This window comes from Sturnira hondurensis, unplaced genomic scaffold, assembly GCF_014824575.4.
Source record: "Sturnira hondurensis isolate 20B ecotype Veracruz unplaced genomic scaffold, ASM1482457v3 Scaffold0005279, whole genome shotgun sequence".
NCBI classification, from domain to species: Eukaryota; Metazoa; Chordata; class Mammalia; order Chiroptera; family Phyllostomidae; genus Sturnira; species Sturnira hondurensis.
The window spans coordinates 13303234-13321798 of record NW_028077910.1 but is presented as its reverse complement, the minus strand read 5'-3'; the positions used below and the strand labels follow the sequence as shown (position 1 = coordinate 13321798).

The 18565-nt window shown below is 40.0% G+C and overlaps 1 protein-coding gene across 2 annotated transcripts in view; it reads right to left on the bottom strand.

Moving 5' to 3' along the window:
- The window catches only part of SPTSSB (serine palmitoyltransferase small subunit B), a 38789-nt gene that overhangs the window by 15371 nt on the left and 4853 nt on the right, over positions 1-18565 (bottom strand). The window contains exon 2 of one of the 2 annotated variants that reach the window (XM_037046614.1): positions 13284-13373. The gene's annotated coding sequence lies outside the window, so the exon portion shown is untranslated. Of the gene's footprint in view, positions 1-318; positions 342-13283; positions 13374-18565 lie in introns of those variants that run through there. The other variant, XM_037046615.1, reaches the window with a different exon arrangement.

The following is an 18565-nucleotide window of genomic DNA, read 5'->3' as shown; positions in this document are numbered from 1 at the left end:
CCAGAATGAGAGGGAGAAGACCTGGGACTTATGATCCACATTACTCAAGGGGGAGGGCTTTGTTCTGGCCTGAATGGAGACAAAAGTTAAAATAAATAGGGCAATAAAAAAACCACGTGTTCACATGAACCCAAGTATGAGTTACGAAATGAGAGCACTGTAAAAGAAACATTCAGGGAAGTAACGAGAGTAGAGTCTGGGCATGCTCAGCAGGTGTTTGGTCATTTTCTGTCCATTGGAACAGGATTGGTGGAAAGTTAGGCAACTGCAATGTAAGTGAGTACCAAACACCAGGTGTTTTGTTAGGGTCTCATTTACCTGGGGAATATTTCAGAAGAGCTGATCCTATAGCTCTCTCCACTTGAAAACATACTCCAAATTATTAAATTTTTTCATTAAAGCACTTCCCTCTCTGAACTCTAGCTAAAAAGGAATGTTCTTTCCTGGGGAAAATGAAAACACCAGGAATTTCCTTCTAAAATCAGAATCTGGGGCTGAAGAGAAAAGTCAGAGAGACCTACAACTGGTTTTGGGTTAACTTCTCCTGAACTTATTTTGCTATTGCACATCAATCACTCAGCTTTTTTGTGCTTCATATTTGGAGCCTGAAAATCTGAGAAGGGAAAAAAGTGTCCTACTGGTGCAGAATGAGATGCTGTATCTAAAAAGGGACTGTGCACTCAGAAGTAGCATTCTTTGGAAAGAACTCAATATAACTTACTTAAGTTCAAACCTTCCTTAAATTATATTATTTATTTCAAAAAGAAGCAGAGGGATTTCCTTCCAAAGCGTACCATATGGAAAGGAGGATTTAAAAAGAGTAAATTTACAGTGGAGAAGACTGATAACCATACTGCTGCCAGCTGGTCAAGGACCACATCAACACGGATAAATCACATTGATAGTATGTATCCATGATATTATGCCGTGACAATGGTACTTTACCTTGGTGGTCTTCCTCCCCATAGCCCACAACCTCCGTCTAATCATGAGGGGGAAAAATCAGGCAAATTCTAACAGAGGAGCATCCTACAAAAATCCTAAGCAGTGCTCCTTAAAATTCTCAAGGTCATCAAAAACAAAGTGTGAAAAACTGCCCAAATGAGCCTAAGGAGGCATAACTAAATATAATGTGATATCCCGAATGGAACCCTGGGACAGAAAAAGGATAGTAGGTAAAAACTAAGAAAATTTGAGTAAAGTATTGGCTTTACTTAATGATAGGGTATCAAGATTGGTTTATTAATTGTAACACGTGTCATACTAATATAAGAATGAGATACAGGGTATATGGGAAGTCTCTGTACTATTTTCTCAATTTTTCTCTGTGAATCTAAAATTATTCTAAACAATGAACTCTATTAAATTTGTCCGAAGGCAAAACATTAGGAAAAAATTTAAAGGTCCAGAGTTACCCCCATTTCAAACTCTAGTGAACTTTGCTTATGTTGTTCTGACCTTCTGGAAAACTTTTCTTAAAAACTCTTAACAGAGTTCAATAATACTCTGCCATGAAGGACTGGCTTTCAAACATTTTTAAACACAGTAGAGAGCAAAAGTACATCTCACATTGCGAAGCAAGGTACACACACACACACATAGCCACATAACTAAAATAAATGTCTCAAAATAATACTCTGAGGTACATGCTGATAGTTTCTTTTCTACTCTGTTCTGTTGGAATTGTTTCTACTGCATTCTATGTTATTCTCTTTGTTCATTAAAAAATACCTCCATTGTGAACTACCACATCAATTTTTAAATCTACCAATTGCAATCTGTAGTTAGAAAAACCTTACTTTCAGGCTTAACTCAAATGCCACACTATGATGTGTCTGCACTGCCCAGTGTGGCACCCCTACTCATATGTGGCTAATGGCTACTGTATGTGACAGCGTGGTTATAGAATAATTCCATCATTGCAGAAATGTTGTCCGGCAGTGCTGTGGACTCTGTCTCCTTCTTGGACTAATGAAATAGCCTGCCAGCTTGTCTCCTTTTTACGTTACAATCTCTCATGCTGCTGCTGGAATTAACTTTCTAAAATTACAGACACATCTGTGCTTGAAACCCTTCAGTGGCTCTCCATTTCCTATGAAATAAAGCATTCATTCATTCATTCATTCATTCATTCATTCATTCATTCATTCATGGTTCGATTTCTCTACCTCTCCAGCATCATTTCTGAACTCTCCTGCTAAATGTCATTCACTCTTAAGCTTCCATGTTTCCATTTTTTTCTTTTCTAGAAACATTTTTGTTCCCCTTTCTCATCCAGATAAAATCCTTAAAGTACTTTTAAGACCTAGCTCCTATATTTTCCTTTCTGGAAACATTCTCAGGAGACCACCCTTCCTAAAAAAAATACATTGCTTTCTTTAATGTGTTACCACTGTAGCGTTGTTTCAGAACTCACACTGTACTACACTTGGCTGTGCACCATCTGTTTCTCCTCTAAGTTATGAGGCCTTTGACTACTGGGGACGTGCCACAGTCATCTCTGTATCCCGAGTGCTCGGCGTGTGTGCGGACTGGATTTCCAGGTTGTTGAGGGCAGGGACTGTACTTGCACTTATTTTTTGTTTTCATAGTACAATGCGAGGCACGTAAAAGGTGCCTATGAATTATTTTTCTCTGCTTTTAGACAATTCATTCTAGATTTTTTTGGCAAATCCAGTTACAATTTTTCTTTTTGTAGGATGAAAGGGAAATGGTACTAAGTCATTTTTTAGTATAACAAATGCTTTTCTACTTTCTCACACTGTGAAAAGTTCATGGACTCTGTGGGGAATTAAGGAAATAAAACATTTGTATAGTGGTTTTAAATTCTATTAAAATGGCTCTTACCAGTGCTCACTCTGTGTGGGTAATAATTTAAGACTTGTGGGTAGAGAAGTGGTTCCAGTGGGGAAAAATTCCAGGATGGGAATAAGACTTGAATTCTACTGAAGCTGTTTTTGTTCTATTCTTTCCTTTTCCTTACTTTCTCCCCTCCACTTACTTTTCTCTTCTCTTTACTTTTTCTCTTTATTTCTGTTCATTCATTCATTCATTCTACTTTGTGTCCTTGGGCAAGTTCCAAAATCTTTCTGTGTCCCAGCTTTCCTGTGTAAGATGATGATAATTGATAATTGCCTCCTAGTCTGTCTCAGTGATGTGGTAAGAAATGTAGGGATAGTAATAGTAATTAGTGTTTATTGTTGTTTCTCATGAATCAGTACAACTTTAAACTATTTTCAAGACTTTAAAAAAGACTTAGCCCTTTTTTACATTTGCTAATTGAATTGCCTAGTACAGTCAAAACAAAAACAAAAAAACAACAGTGCATATGTATATAGCCATTACCACAAACACTACTTGAAAGGCCCTACAATCTCTGAACAAATTTTCAAATGTGCTTTGAACAGGGTCACCAGACAGCACTTGTGGGCTGTGTACTGCACAGTTGTATATGATGGTTCTTGTCTTGGGGAACTAATTGTAAGCTGCTTCTTTATTGTGAATCAGTTCATATGATTAATGGCAAAACCTCCTGTATCTATGTAAGAACCGGGCACAGTAAAGTTTATTGGCTTCAGAGTTTCCAAATATCTTGCTCTAAGTTTTCTGTGAGTGACTCCAATATTTTCTGGGGCCCTAAAACATTCCATCCTTGTTTAACATTTTCCTGGGAATTTTCATTCCATCTTAAAATACTCTCCAGCCATCCTTTGGTAAGCAATTTGTCATGCTGATACAGGATGAAATTAGAAGTCAGACTAGAAGTGATAGTTTCAGAGTCCACATCTTTAGGGGGAGCTAAGAAAGTCAACTTAAAAAGTTTATAATGAGGATGTCCAGCCAAGATGGAGGCGTGGATAGAGACACTGTGCCTCCTTGCACAACCAAAATAAAGACAACCACATTTTAGAAACAAAAAACAACCAGTACTGACAGAAAATTGAACTGTATGGAAGTCTGACAACCAAGGAGTTTAAGAAGACACACTCACCCAGACTGGTAGGAGGGGTGGAGTCAGGCGACAGGGTGCAAAGGGGTCATGGCAGGGGGTGGCTGGCAGGCCCTGAGAGGTGGCAGATTGTGGAGGTGTGCAGAGTGCAAGTCCTCTAGAGGACAGGGAGGGCCCACATTCACACTCAGATAAACCAGGCGAAACTGGGAGCGAGATGGACAGAGAAACCCAGGGTCCCAGTGTGGGAAATAAAGACTCAAAACAGTGATTGAAAACACCTGTGGGGGTTGCAGTGCCAGGAGAAACTCCAAGCCTCACACGAGAGTTTGTTGGAGAGACCCACAGGGTCCTAGAGAGTACACAAGCCCACCCATCCAGGAATCAGCACTAGAAGAGCCCAGTTTGCTTGTGGAAAGAGGGGGAAGTGACTGAAAGCTGGCAGAGAGTGGAGCAAGCGCCATTGTTCCCTCTTGGCCCCACCCCCACATACAGCATCACAACCCACGCTACTGGGTTGCACTGCCCTAGGGAACACCTAAGGCTGTGCTCCTCGCTACGTAACAGGTGCATTAAGGCAAAAAAAAAAAAAAAAAAAAATGGCCCAAACAAAGAACAGATCCAAGCTCCAGAAAAAAATACAACTAAGCAACGAAGAGACAGCCAGCCTATCCGATGCACAGTTCAAAACACTGGAGGTCAGGATACTCACAGAATTGGTTGAATTTGGTTGCAAATTAGATGAAAAAATGGAGCCTATGCTAAGTGAAATAAAGGAAAATATACAGGGAACCAATAGTGTTGAGAAGGAAACTGGGACTCAAATCAATGGTATGGACCAGAAGGAAGAAAGAAACATCCAATCAGAAAAGAATAAAGAAACAAGAATTCAAAGGAGGAGAGGCTTAGAAATCTCTAGGACATCTTTAAACATTCCAACATCTGAATTATAGGGGCACCAGAAAGAGAAGAGGAAGAGCAACACGTGGAAAAGTTATTTGAACAAATAATGAAGGAGAACTTCCCCAATCTGGCAAAGGAAATAGAATTCCAGAAAGTCCAGGAAGCTCAGAGAGTCCCAAAGAAGTTAGACCCAAGGAGGAACACAAGGCACATCATAATTACCTTAGCCAAGATTAAAGATAAGGAGAGAATCTTAAAAGTACCAAGACAAAAGGAGAGAGTTACCTACAAAGGAGTGCCCATAAGACTGTCAGCTTATTTCTCCAAAGAGACCTTATAAGCAAGAAAGGGCTGGAAAGAAGTATTTCAAGTCATGAAAGGTAAAGACCTACATCCAAGATTGCTCTACCCAGCAAAGCTTTCATTTAGAATGGGAGGGCAGATAAAGTGCTTCTCAGATAAAGTCAAGTTAAAGGAGTTCATAATCACCAAGCCCTCATTATATGAAATGTTAAAGGGACTTATCTAAGAAAAAGGAGATAAAAAACATACAATAAAATGACAGCAAAGTCACAATTATCAACAACCACACCTAAAACAAAAACAAAAACAAACTAAGCAAACAACTAGAACAGAAACAAAACCACAGAATTGGAGATCACATGGAGGGTTAGCAACAGGGGAGTGGGAGGAGAAGAGAGGGGGGAAGGTACAGAGACTAAGTAGCATAGATGGTGGGGAGAAAATAGGGAGAGGGTAAGGATAGTATGAGAAATGTAGAAGCTTGAGAACTTATAAGTATGACACATGGACATGAACTAAATGGGGGAATGTGGGTGGGAGGGGGTGTGCAGGGTGCCAGGGAGTGAAGGAGGGAAATGGGGCAACTGTAATAGCACAATCAATAAATACATCTTTTAAAAAGTTTATAACGAAACAAGGCCAGAGAAGAAAATTAAACAGCCACAGGACAGTTAAGGAACTTTCTTTATGCATTTATGAAATATTTGGACAATTCTACAGACTCCTTAGAGAGGAAAAACCAAATCATTGTAAGTCAAAGCATGTTATTGCTTTTAGGCAAACTAAGTTACTCTAAGTTTTATAATCTTGTACATAGAAGTGAATTACTGAAATAATGTACTAAAAAGAAAAAGTCACCAACAATTTATCCAATTTGTTGATACAGTGTCGGTTTGAGTTACATAAAGAGCAGTGTTTTCATGGCTCTGATTCCCTTACTGCCTCTCCTTTCTATTAACACTGACAGAAGTGGAATAATGGGAAACACGTATTTCCAGTTCAGTTATCAGCTGAGGCCATTGGGCAACACGGCACGTGTTGAGTAACTGTATATTCAAAGCTGTAGTTATTGCTTGGCATTTTCTGACAGACTCCAGAGGGATTTATGAATGCAGGACCTCTGGCTTGGGAAAAAATTTGGAATTTGACTTGAACAGAAATTTCATTATAATTTAAGAACTACAAAATTCAGATTAGATCGGTCTCAGTGTGTGGGTCTCAAAAAGAAAATAGATATTTTGAAAGTGAAAAGAGCAGCAAGTACATTAATGTTGAGTAGATGTTATAAACAGGAAGAGAAATTTGTAATGGGGGTATGGTATATCTTGTCTCATTCCTACTGATCTTTCATCTACTCAGAGAGAAACAGGGCAATGGCCCTGTTCATTTCTGCCAATATCGGAGGGCAGAGTAGGGCTGCTGGACCAAGTTTTTAAACTATAATGCCATTTCTTAGAATAAACTCTTAATCACTATTTTATGGAGAATAACAAAGGAGAGAAACCTTGTTATCCAGGAAGGAAAGAGGAAAGAGTATAGTTTCTGGGTAGCTTCTTCTTTCTGAAGATACTTTCTCCGAGGATTACCAAGTTGGTTTTAGAAGTAAAAAAAGAAACAGCTGCAACACTAGTGGTGGCCTTAAAGTCATGAGAAATTATTTTTACAAAGTCACTAAATATACACAATGTTAAAGCAGCATCACTCTTTGTAGCCAAAAAGTGGGAGCAATCCAAACATCCATCAGCAGATGGATGGATAAAGAAAATGGAGTATATACAGACAATGGCATATTATTCATCCTTAAAAAGCAGGGAAATTCCAATGTGTCACAACATGGAAAACCTTGAGGACATTCTGCTGAGTGAAATAAGTCACAACAAAGATAAATGCTGCACGATTTCACTTGCCTGAGATATGCAGACTAGGCAAACGCATAGAAACAAAGTAGGATGCCTGTTGCCAGAGGCTGGAGGTCACAGGGAGTTGGGAATTGTTTGATGGGTATGGAGTTTCAGTTTTGCAAGATGCAAACACTCTGGTTGCCCAACAGTGTAAATATGCCTAACACTACTGAAGTACATTTGACAATAATAACCTTTTATTTTATATGCATTTTACTAGAATTAAGAAGCAAAATGGCAATGGATAATTTGGAAAATTATGAAGGACTGAAATTGCAGAATGTACTTAGAAATAGTCTGAACAATATTTTTAAAAAGCCATTGAGATTTTTAGTTTCCAATGGGGCATTACTAATCTAGCAAAATTCCGTAGATGTATTGTCCAAAGCTGAGTCAACAACCCCAAAGGTGTCCAAGTAGTAATCTGAATTCAGTAATCTGAATCTGGGGTTCTTTCTTCTTGGGAAAGCTGGGAACTGCCAGACTATAAACATCCTTCTGAGAGGAGGGTTGACATGTCTAGGTTTATTTGTGGCATCAGTGAAATTCCAGTAGTTTAATTTTCTGTAGTGTTTGTGGAAGTTATAAATTCTATGACATGCCTATCTGTTTTTAATAAGGATGTGAAATAAGGGGCTTATGAGACCCCAATGCCCACTGAACTTAAAAGGGAATAAGAGTAAAAAAGTGGCTTAATTGTTGGGTCGAAATTACTTTTCTGCCTCTACAAACTGCTTTCCTGAAAACCGTGTTCTACGCGTATCGTAACAAGTTCTGCCTTTTTCCTTTCATCTCTGGCTCTTGCCCATCAAACCCACAATTTGGTAAACGAACTTACATGCTTACTGTTTGTTTCTAAGGGCTTGGTTTTCTTAGGAGCTAGAAGCCAGGCTGTAAAATATGAAACCTTTATCTCTTCCTTACCCATTGCCATTGTATTTGATGTAAAAAGTCTTCAGAAACAGAAGACTTTTTTCCCAGGAGGGGTTTGAGGGTGAGGAAGGTGAGTTACTGCAGTACTTGGCTTGTCTACGGCGTACCTGCTGAGCCCTGTTCCCAGGGTTCTGCCAGAGGAGATCTGGTGCACAGGCAGCTGGCCAACCAAGCCTCTTCCAGTAGTATTTTCTTATATGACTCTTCTGTTTTCTTTGTAATTATTTTGGTAACACTGAATGCATTTGCTCATAAAACTTTTTGTGTATTTTTCTGTTCTTCATCTTCCTTCTCCTCTTTTTCTTCCTTCTCATTTTTCTGGCTTATTCTTTATTTCTTATGCCACTGTCTGTCCGAAAGCTTCTGGTGATGAGTTCAGTATTTTTCACATTTTGGTGGCTAGCAATATTGATTTTTCATAGGTGTGATTTTTGTGACAATAGTAACATGGGCTGTTGCTTTTCCACTGCCCTCACTGACCTGCTTCTGTATCTTACTTCTTACTGCTTTTAGGAAAATGAGTGGAGAGCTAGGCTTACTATAAGAGTCAGCAACGACAAAGTGATCTTTCCACCAGCCCCCAGATTCAGGGACATTTCCCTCCTTGGCTGATTACAACATAAGGGGCGAGGTGGTTTCTGAGTGGTGATGGGGGGAGGGAAGAGAAGGGAGGAGAGAAGCACAAGGCAGGAGTTTATAGGGTTATGTCAAAACTTGCTTTTAGGCAATGAAATTACATACTCTAATTAGATTTTGTAATCTTGTATTTAGAGGTGAGTTACTTAAATGATGAACTGTACTGAAAGAAAAAAGTTTGCTGACAATTTAGCCAAGTAGCTTTTTCATTCTCCCAGGAAGAACCGTGTGAACATGTTACTTGTTGTTGGCTTCATTGTCTTTTGCCTTCTCCCAAGCACATGGTTGGCTGCATGCATGCTTGCAGTGAAAAGTGAAGTGCTGGAGTCCAGGCTTGTTCTTTTAAATGGGTAACAATTGTTTGTTTCCTAAAAATGTTGTTGATTCTCAAGTAAATGTGCAGAAGGCTCGTGACAACTGAGCGTAATAAGAACAATATTTTCAACCAGCAGATTTTGTAATCGGTAGAACTACAGGCCTCCCGGGAGAGATGAAGCGTTCTTTTTCTTCTTTGAGTGAATGTGGGCTTTTGTCAAGAATAATAGAAGGAATATCCCAAGACATAAAAATATTTGAGTTAAGACATTATAGTAGGTTGAATGGTGCCCATCCACCCTCCTGCCCCCCAAAAGATATGTCCACATCCTGGAACCTGTGAATGTCATCTTCCTTGGGGACAGGGCTTCATAGATGTAATTAAGTTACAGATCTCAGCAAGAGATCATGCTGGTATTAACCAGGTCAGTCCTAAATCCAATGGCAAGTGTCCTCAGAAGACAGATGTGGAGGAAGAGGTCATGCAAAGATAGAGACAGAGAGTGGCATTATGTAGCTACAAGCCAGGGACAACCTGGAGGCAAGAGAAGCGGGGACGGGCAAGGGAGAATTTTCCTCTAGAGCCTTCGGAGGGAGTGCGGCCCTGTGGGATCTTCATTCCAGCCTCCTAGCCTCCAGGGCTGGGAGAGAGTGGATTTCTCCTTTTAAGCCACCAAAGTTGTAGTACTTTGTTACAGCAGCCCCAGGAAGCAAATTTAGATCTCTTTCTTAAAAGCACTAGAATCTTGTAATTCAGAACTCTTCAGGGAACAGATACAACATTTATTAAGAATCCCTGTGGCAGGCACTGGCTAGCTGCTTAACTTCGATGAGTCCTAATTTTATGAAATTAATTATATTTACTGAGGTGACATTGGTTAATGGCAAATATACATTTCAGGTGTACAACATTATAATTTGATATTGGTTTACTGTATTGTACACTCACTGGCAAAAGTTTAGTTTCCATCTATCAGTGTATATTTGAATACCCTTACTTAATTCGCCCCATGGTGAACACATGGGGAGCTGGGTGAGTCCTGGCAAGAGGCAGCTTGGAGAGCAGTGAGGCTCTGGCTCTGGATTCGGTCTGGGTTTGCCCTTGGCTAAGGAACTCCAGTACTTGGAACTAATTTTTTCAATTGGAAAATAGGAATGATAATAGAATTTCACACAATTTCTGGGAAGATTAAAAAGCATAAAGTACTAGGACTTCCGCCAAGATGGAGGCATAGGTGGAAACACTGTGCCTTCTCCCACAACCAAGTTTGAATACAACAAAGATTTGGAGAACAAAGACACAGCCAAAGAACAGAAAATTGAATTATACGGAAGTCCGACAACAACGAACCGTTCAACCAAACGGTAAGGGGGGTGGAGCCAGCAGCAGAGCAGGGTCGGGCAGGAAAGATCCCCCGACCTAGGTGTGCAGGTAGCCCGGACCCAGTCAGGGTGTGGGGCAGAGTGACCGCAGTCGCACATTCACGCACAGTGAGACGGACTGCGCAGGCCCCAGAGGGCAAACCCAGTGGTGGAGGGCTGACGGTGGTGTCACACTCGTGTGCAGTGGGATGAAATGCGTGGGCCCTGGTGACAGTGGCAGCTGCTGCACCTGTGGTGGCGGCGGCAGGAGGCGGCAGATGAGATGCCATTGCTCCTCTTTGACCCTGCCCCCACATACAGCATCACAACCCAGCGACTGAGTTGCCTGGCTCTGGTGAACACCTACGGCTCCGATCCTGCTTTGTAACAGGCACGAACAGCCCAAAAGATGGCGCAAGAAGAACTCAAAGTCCTAGAGCCAATAACTCTAAGCGACCAAGAGATTGCCAGCCTCTCAGATGCACAGTTCAAGACACTGTTTATCAGGATGCTCACAGAACTGGTTGATTATAGTCACAAATTAGAGGAACATATGAAGGCTAAACTAATTGAAATGAAGGGAGATGCACAGGAAACCAATAGTGATGGAAAGGAAACTGGGACTCAAATCAATGGAATGGACCAGAAGGAAGAACGAAACATCCAACCAGAAAAGAATGAAGAAATGAGAATTCAAAAAAATGAGGAGAGGCTTAGGAACCTCCAGGACATCTTTAAACGTTCCAACATCCAGATTATAGGGGTACCAGAAGGGGGAAAGAAACAGCCACGAGTGGAAAACTTATTTGAACAAATAATAAAGGAGAACTTCCCCAGTCTGGCAAAGGAAATAGACTTCCAGGAAATCCAGGAAGCTCAGAGAGTCCCAAAGAAGTTGGACCCAAGAAGGAACACACCAAGGCACATCATAATTACATTAGCCAAGACTAAAATGAAGGAGAGAATCCTAGAAGCAGCAAGAGATAAGGGGACAGTCACCTACAAAGGAGTACCCATCAGACTGTCAGCGGATTTCTCAAAAGAGACCTTACAGGCAAGAAGGGGCTGGAAAGAAGTATTCCAAGTCATGAAATCCAAAGACCTACAGCCAAGATTGCTTTATCCAGCAAAACTTTCATTTAGAATGGAAGGACAGATAAAGTGCTTCTCAGATAAGGTCAAGTTCAAGGAGTTCATCATCACCAAGCCCTTATTATATGAAATGCTAAAGGGACTTATATAAGAAAAAGAAGATGAAAAATATGAACAGTGAAAGGACAGCAAACTCACAGTTATTAACAACCACACCTAAAACAAAAGCAAACCAAGAGGACAGCTAGATCAGGAGTGGAACCATAGAAATGAAGAACACATGGAGGGTTAGCAACAGGGGAGTGGGAGGAGGAGAAGGGGGGAGAAGGTACAGAAAATAGCATAGAGGGTAGGTAGAAAATAGATAGGGGGAGGGCAAGAATAGTAGGGGAAATATAGAATCTAAAGAACTTGAGACACATGGTCATAAACTAAAGGGGGGAAGGGTGGGGGAGGGAGTGTGCAGGGTGGAGGGGAATGAAGGGGGGAATAGAACAACTGTAATGGTATAATCAATAAAATTTAAAAAAGCATAAAGTACTCAGAGTAATGCATAAGAAGGCCTAAAGGAATGTTAACTGTTATGATTATTATACACTATGCTAATACACAATTGCTAAGGCAAAGAATAAAAGAGAATGAGATTTTTTAAAGGCAGAACAAGTGAAGTTTATTAGTTATTACATTAGAAGTCACTTTCAGAGGCATTTTTCTTTTGAATATTTATTCAGTTCTGGTGTGGCTGTCATAAAGGAGATAAAAAAATATATTTGCTCAGTACAGAGATGGGGCTCATTAAGTTTTTGTAACTTGCTATTGTCAAAGTCAAGGAGGAAATAATACTGGTATTCAGTCCTGGATTTTCCCACTCCAAAATGATTTATCATACCACACTGCCTCCTATAGCAATGCTTTCTGAATGATAAGTATCCAAGAAGTATTTTTTGAATTAGTATAATCAAGCCTTGTTATCAATAACTTCAAAGTAATATTGGAGCTGCCCAAACTATTTTGAAATGAAGAAATTATTGTCAACCATTTCAGAACCATAAATCTCTTAAAGTTACAGCAAAAAGGAAAAATTAAGAAACAGTCATTCAGAAAATAAATCTTTTTTTTTGTTCACACCCATTACTCTCTTTTCCACTTGCTGTAGATTTAATAAAAATGGGAAGGGAGCCAGTAATAATCTAGTTTTTTAAAAAAGTTCTATTTCTCTTTGTCTTTCTTAAAAATAAAAGAAACAGAAAGAAAATGAACATCCTAATATGAACACTGACCATCCTCACTTTCATTGTTAACATTTTTAAAGAAAAGTTATCATTTATTATATTTCTCTCTTAATTTGTCCCATTTGGGTAACTGATGACTTATTAACACATTACTCCTCTCTTGCGTCAAAGGTCTTCCAGAATAAGATGCTGCTCCACTTAAATAAAAGATGAAGGATGGAGAAACAGAAGCAGCCTTTAACTAACAGACCCATAAATAAGATAGTAGCTGGTGCTATGCAATCCTGACATTGGCACTTGCACTGGAGTTGGCTAGAGGTTTTTAACCTGGAGGCCAAAACTTGGGAGGTGGGGTGAGGAATGTCTGTGAACTCCTTGAAATGTTTGCAGATTTTGCATAAACAGTTTTCTGCATAAACTGCAAAGGAACCTATAATGAATGTAAGAACCAATGTTTCAAGGCCTCATTACTAAAGCTAAAACTGTCACACCTTCCTCCTTTGTGTCATCTTAAATGCCATTACAATGTCAAGTGCATAGTAAATGTTTGTTGGTTGCTTAAGTGAGAACCAGAAACTTCATCTTGTTAAAGGTGTTGTAATCAAAAGGGTCAGGTTTCTAAAAGCAAGACTCCATGAAATAATCTGAAGAGTTTACCTGCCTAGGAGGGTCCAGGTTTGAATTCTTGTCTTTGCTCTTATACAGAATGATTCTGGGTTACTTCTCTCCGAGTTGCTGTTCCTTCATCTGTAAAGTAAACATATGAATCAACCCAAAGATACCTTCAAATTTAAAACATGTTCCTCGTAAAAGATTATTAAAACTGTTTATGGGTGTTCTCCCACAACATTTTAGAATGTATAATAAATACAAGGCATGACAACTTAGCTTTATTTCAAAAATTATTTTTAGAAAAGGTAACATTTTGAGGACACCTGATTGGCTAGTGACTTCCCAGTGTACAGCAAGGACCATAAGGTGTCATATTACCACCTATGGCAAGGTTGAGAGGGCGCCCCAGGTGGGACAGAGAGATGAGGTTAAGTGCCCAGCCCCTTTCAGTCTTGTTTTATATGGTGCACTTCTGGGTAATATTTTGTTTGTAGGAAATGTTTCTTGATTTCAATTAGTCTCTGTTGATATCCATGGAGAAAATAAGAAAAAGTAGATTTTGTTAATCAATGAATTTAAAAATCTGTCTTTAAAAAAAGCCCTGGAAACAGAGTCAGAAACCCTAGGGCTTGTTTCTTATTTTGTTATTTATTAGCTTGTCATATTAGGCAAGTCAGATAGTCTCTCTAAATTCCTGTCCTCAGATATAGAATGATGATAGTATCTTATTCATAAGAGAGTTGTAAGAATTAAATGAAATACATTTTGAAAATGTTTTGAATTGGGAAAGCATCATAAAGATGGTTAGTGGGTATTCAGTGGGGAGCCTGAGGGCTACGTACTTTCTCCCGACCCTTGTAGCGTTTTTGTCCACCTGAGTTAAGTCAAAGAAAGCCTGAGATCAAATTGCAGATACACCCAAGGTACGGGGTGGAGTTCTAAAAGACCAGATTACAGAATGACTAATGGTAAAACTTCTGAGGAAATGTAAAGTCGTGTTCTTTACTTTGCAAAGTCAATTGTCCAAGGGCAAGATAGGGGAAAATGTGGCCTATGAGCAGTTTAAGTAAAAGAGACTAAGAAAGGAATTTTACTTGACTGCAAGTTCATTGTGGGTCAATAGTGTTGTGGTATGGTTGGCAAATAAATAAATAAGTGATCCAGTCATCTTAGTTCATTTGGGTTGTTATAACAAAATACCACAGTCTGGGTAGCTTATAATCAACAAAAGCTTATTTCTCATATTTCTGGAGACTGGGCAGTCCAAGATCAAGTTGCCAGCACTGTGGCATTCTGGGGAGAGCCCTCTTCCTGGTTTGTAGCCAGCACCTTCTTGCTGTGTCCTCACATAGCGGAAGGGGCAAGGTATATCCCTGGAGCCTCTTTTTTTTTAAAAGATTTATTTATTTATTTATCTTTAGAGGGGAAGGGAAGGAGAGAAGGAGAGAAGTCTCAATGTATGGTTGCCTCTGCTGTGTCCCCTGCTGGGAACTGGCCTGCAACCCAGACATGTGCCCTGACTGGGAATCAAACCGCGATCATGTGGTTCGCAGCCCACGTTCAATCCACTGAGCTACACCAGCCAGGGCTCCTGGAGCCTCTTTTTAAGGTCACTATTTCCATTTATGAAGTCCCCACCTCCCATCACCTTTGGAGTTAGGATTCAACATATGAATTTTAAGAGAATACATTCAGGCCATAGCACCAACATTATGTGTTTATATGTACTGTTCCTCAGATGAGGAAAGGGGGCTCCAGCTCCTGGCTTTGATTAGCATCCTTCTTCTAGCTGTTGGAGACCATCCTCCACCAGGCTGAGCACATCCCTAGGAGCTAGATGGAGAAAGTCTGGAAGGTTTCCAATGGGAAATGTTGACAGAAGATTTGGGGGGAGGAATGTGTCATGGGGGTCTTAAAAAACCTAAAAGGTTTTAAGTGGTGTTATAGGCTATTGTCGAGGGGAAGGTTAGGAATTGTTCTGTTCTCGAGGGAAATCTCAGGAAAACTTTAGATAATAAGAGCTACCTAAAGGGAAAGAGGTTGCCTGGTTGAAGTAGTGAGAATAGTTTAGGGAAACTATTACAGCAGATACTGGCCAACACCTTCTGAGGGTTGCTTTTATCACAACTATTATTTGTTTCTCTCATTTGCTAGTGTTGACTGAACATAAATGGACCAAGAAGTTTTAGTTAGAAACAATGATGAAGATTTATTCAAGGGTCTTAAGAGTTTGCTAACTAGAAACATGGCTAGGTAAACCCTAGAACGGTTTGGAAAAAAATGGGAAGTTCTTGCTGTATAAGTCACATCCTTGAGGGCAATCGGTCTTGATTCTTGGCCCTTGTGTTGATGCAGGACAAACGTCAGGTGGAGAGGATGCTAGACACCAGGTGGGCTGGCCATGCAAACATTTCCCCTACTTTAGGTGCTGTTACAGACTTATCTTACAGGATTTATATAGGTACAGCTCCAGGCACAACTGGAAGGCTCAAAGGTTTAAGTTCCCAGGCTCGTTAAAGCAAGAATAAAATTGTTTTTCAAGCCTCAACCTACTTGATTTTAACAATTTAGCAGCTTGACCATAGAGACTCCCATTTTATTTCTTCACTCTGTTCTTTACTACATGCATTTTATTTCCTCTCCTTCTAAGAGATTTCTTTTAGGTGATTCTATTGAACCCTTCAGAGACTATCACGTAGGAAGCTAAAATGGTGACTTCCCTTGGTCTGGAAGAAAGAATTTGCCCCGAAGGCCCTGGGGCACCGTATTACCTGTTTTGTGTTTTCACCAGTGTTTGTTTCCTGCTAAATGGAGGAAAACTTGTAGAACAACAATTTTGCCTCATATTATAAACTAATTTTTCTGCCAATCAAAACTAGAACTAGGCCAACCTGATTGATTTTTTCTTTGTTTAAAGTTTTAGGCAATGGAACATTGTATTAAAAAATGTAAGGGCCAAGCTATCCTTGTGGAGTAAATAAAGCCTTAAGAAATAAAAATAGTTGGTAACTGAAGTATTAGGATCAGTATTCTTTCTATGTCTATTTTTTCTATCAATAAAGTGACAATAAGCTAATTTTACTTAAAAATTACTTTTCAGTGGGTAAATAAAAGAGAAGCAGTTTATTATCCTTACAAGATAAAAAACATGGTATTTCCCCCGCAGTTGGGGAAGAGGTAAGTAATTTTTCTCTGGTAGAAGTAGAGGGAAGCGCTAAAATTGCTGGGTTTGCATAAGTTGCAGGTCGCAGGTTGGCATTTCATCTCATTTAGTAGGTAGTAGGTAACTAACTGCAGATGAGGAAGTAGTATGATAATTCTGACTCAAGGTCTTACACAAAAAGAGGGTTATCAGATTTTCAAAAAAAGATAATGTAACACTCTCAGGCTTAGATAAGACTCGACTTCAAATAAAGTGTTATTTTCACTTTTCTTTCTCCTTCTGCATCAGTGCCCACTTACTGGACAGAGACGAACCGGTCCTTGGACTGTGTGCGGGGATGTGGGTGTGGGCGCGGTGCAGGCACCGTGCTGCTCCAGAAAGGGTGCTCTGGCTGTGCCACCTCGAACTTTTTCTCTGTTTTCTCTCTCAAGTGTCTTTAATTTTGTTGTTCAATAACCTACTTTTGTTCATTTCCAAATTCTCTTTTTAATCTTTTCAAGGATCTTGAACTCAAAGTGATAACTTTAGCTTGAAATTCCTAATAGACAGTCTTTGATCTTATAATAGAGCTGAAAGGGCAGGGATGCAATATTTGAATAGCCTACTGTCACCAAGGAAACTGCTATTCTACCTAGGTAATAATAGATATTTATTGAGCAACTCTCAGAACTTTGCTAACTACTGTATGTGTATTACCTAATGTCGCGCACTTAATAACGCTGTAATGGAGGCGCTGTTTCTATACCCACTTGACAAATGAGGACACTGAGGCACTGGAAAATTTAAAAACTGATCCAAAGTCTAACAGCTATTGTACAACACACACTCTTAATTCCTCTGCCAGACTGCCGCTCTATGCAAAGAGCTCTGATCATAAGCTGGCAAAGCATCCATCCATCCATCTGTCCATTGATTCAATCAAATAGTCAACAAACATGTAGTGGGAGCATAGACTATGAATAAGACTGACAGGCACTCTCCTCGGGCCGCTTTCTAGACAGGAGGCGAGACAGCTATGCAAGCATCTGCATGCAGTGTGGTAAGTGCTGCAGCATCACTTACTTATGACAGGGAAGCCTAGTGCGCGGGGGCATAGAAAGAGGCTCGAACCCAGTCTGGAAGCGGATAAGACAGGCGGGTCAAAGAGTTTTTGTCCTCATCACTGTGTGCTTCAACTGTTTTGTAGCAAAAGGCATTCAATGTAGCCTCTTTAAAGCAAGGTCCTCCTGTGCGTTGCTCCCTTAGGGCCTGCCACATCGTGGCTCCTCAGTTAAAATGTGTTGAATAAATAAATTCTAATGCTCCATAATAACTTCACTATTACAGGGTATCTTTTAACTTATTTCTAATGACTCTGAATATTCTTCTTCTTTTTAAAAATTGATTTGAAATAGAGAGAGAGATCAATTTATTGTTCCATTTACTTATGAAAAGCATTCATTGCTTCTTGTATGTGCCCTAACCAGGGATCGAACCATAACTTTGGTGTATCAGGACAGCTACCCCACCAGGACTCTGACATTCTTAAATGCTTCTTCTTTAAGCCTGAAATAAATATTACCCTTTGACTTAAAAAATCAAGTCAGTGCTCCCTTTTAAGCCATTTTCTCAAAGCTCTATTCCAGGAAAGCTGCCGAACCCATTATATTTGACTAGATCGATGTGTCCTCAAGGATCTTTCAAAACAGGTGCCCTGACTAGAGATCTTGGGACAGCCTGGGAGAGTGGAGACGCTGGTTGCTATTCGCCTTCTTCTTTGCCAGATAACCTGTGGGAGTCCATGCTTCAGTCTGTAGTATGAAAGGTTCATTCTCTCTTCTCCTTTGCAAGATGGCTTGGAAATTTTTCTTCCCCTCAACCTCTTCCCTACCTTTTCACTCTTCACATGGTGTTAATTTGGGGCAAGTGGTTCTTAATTACTTACTACACAATCCACTGGCAGGCTATAAGAATCCAAGGCAAAGCAAGAAAGGCCAACAGAAAACCAAAAGCCCAGGCTAGTGATTTCCCTCAATAAGAAAGTGTTGTCATAAGGTGGTGTTTTATTTAGGTTGTAGTTCTTGGCTGTTAGAGCAGGCATTACATTTATATCTTCCCTGTGCCAGCTTGAAATGTGTTGGGGCTAATGTGATATCTTCCTTAGCAAGAAACAACAAATCCCAAA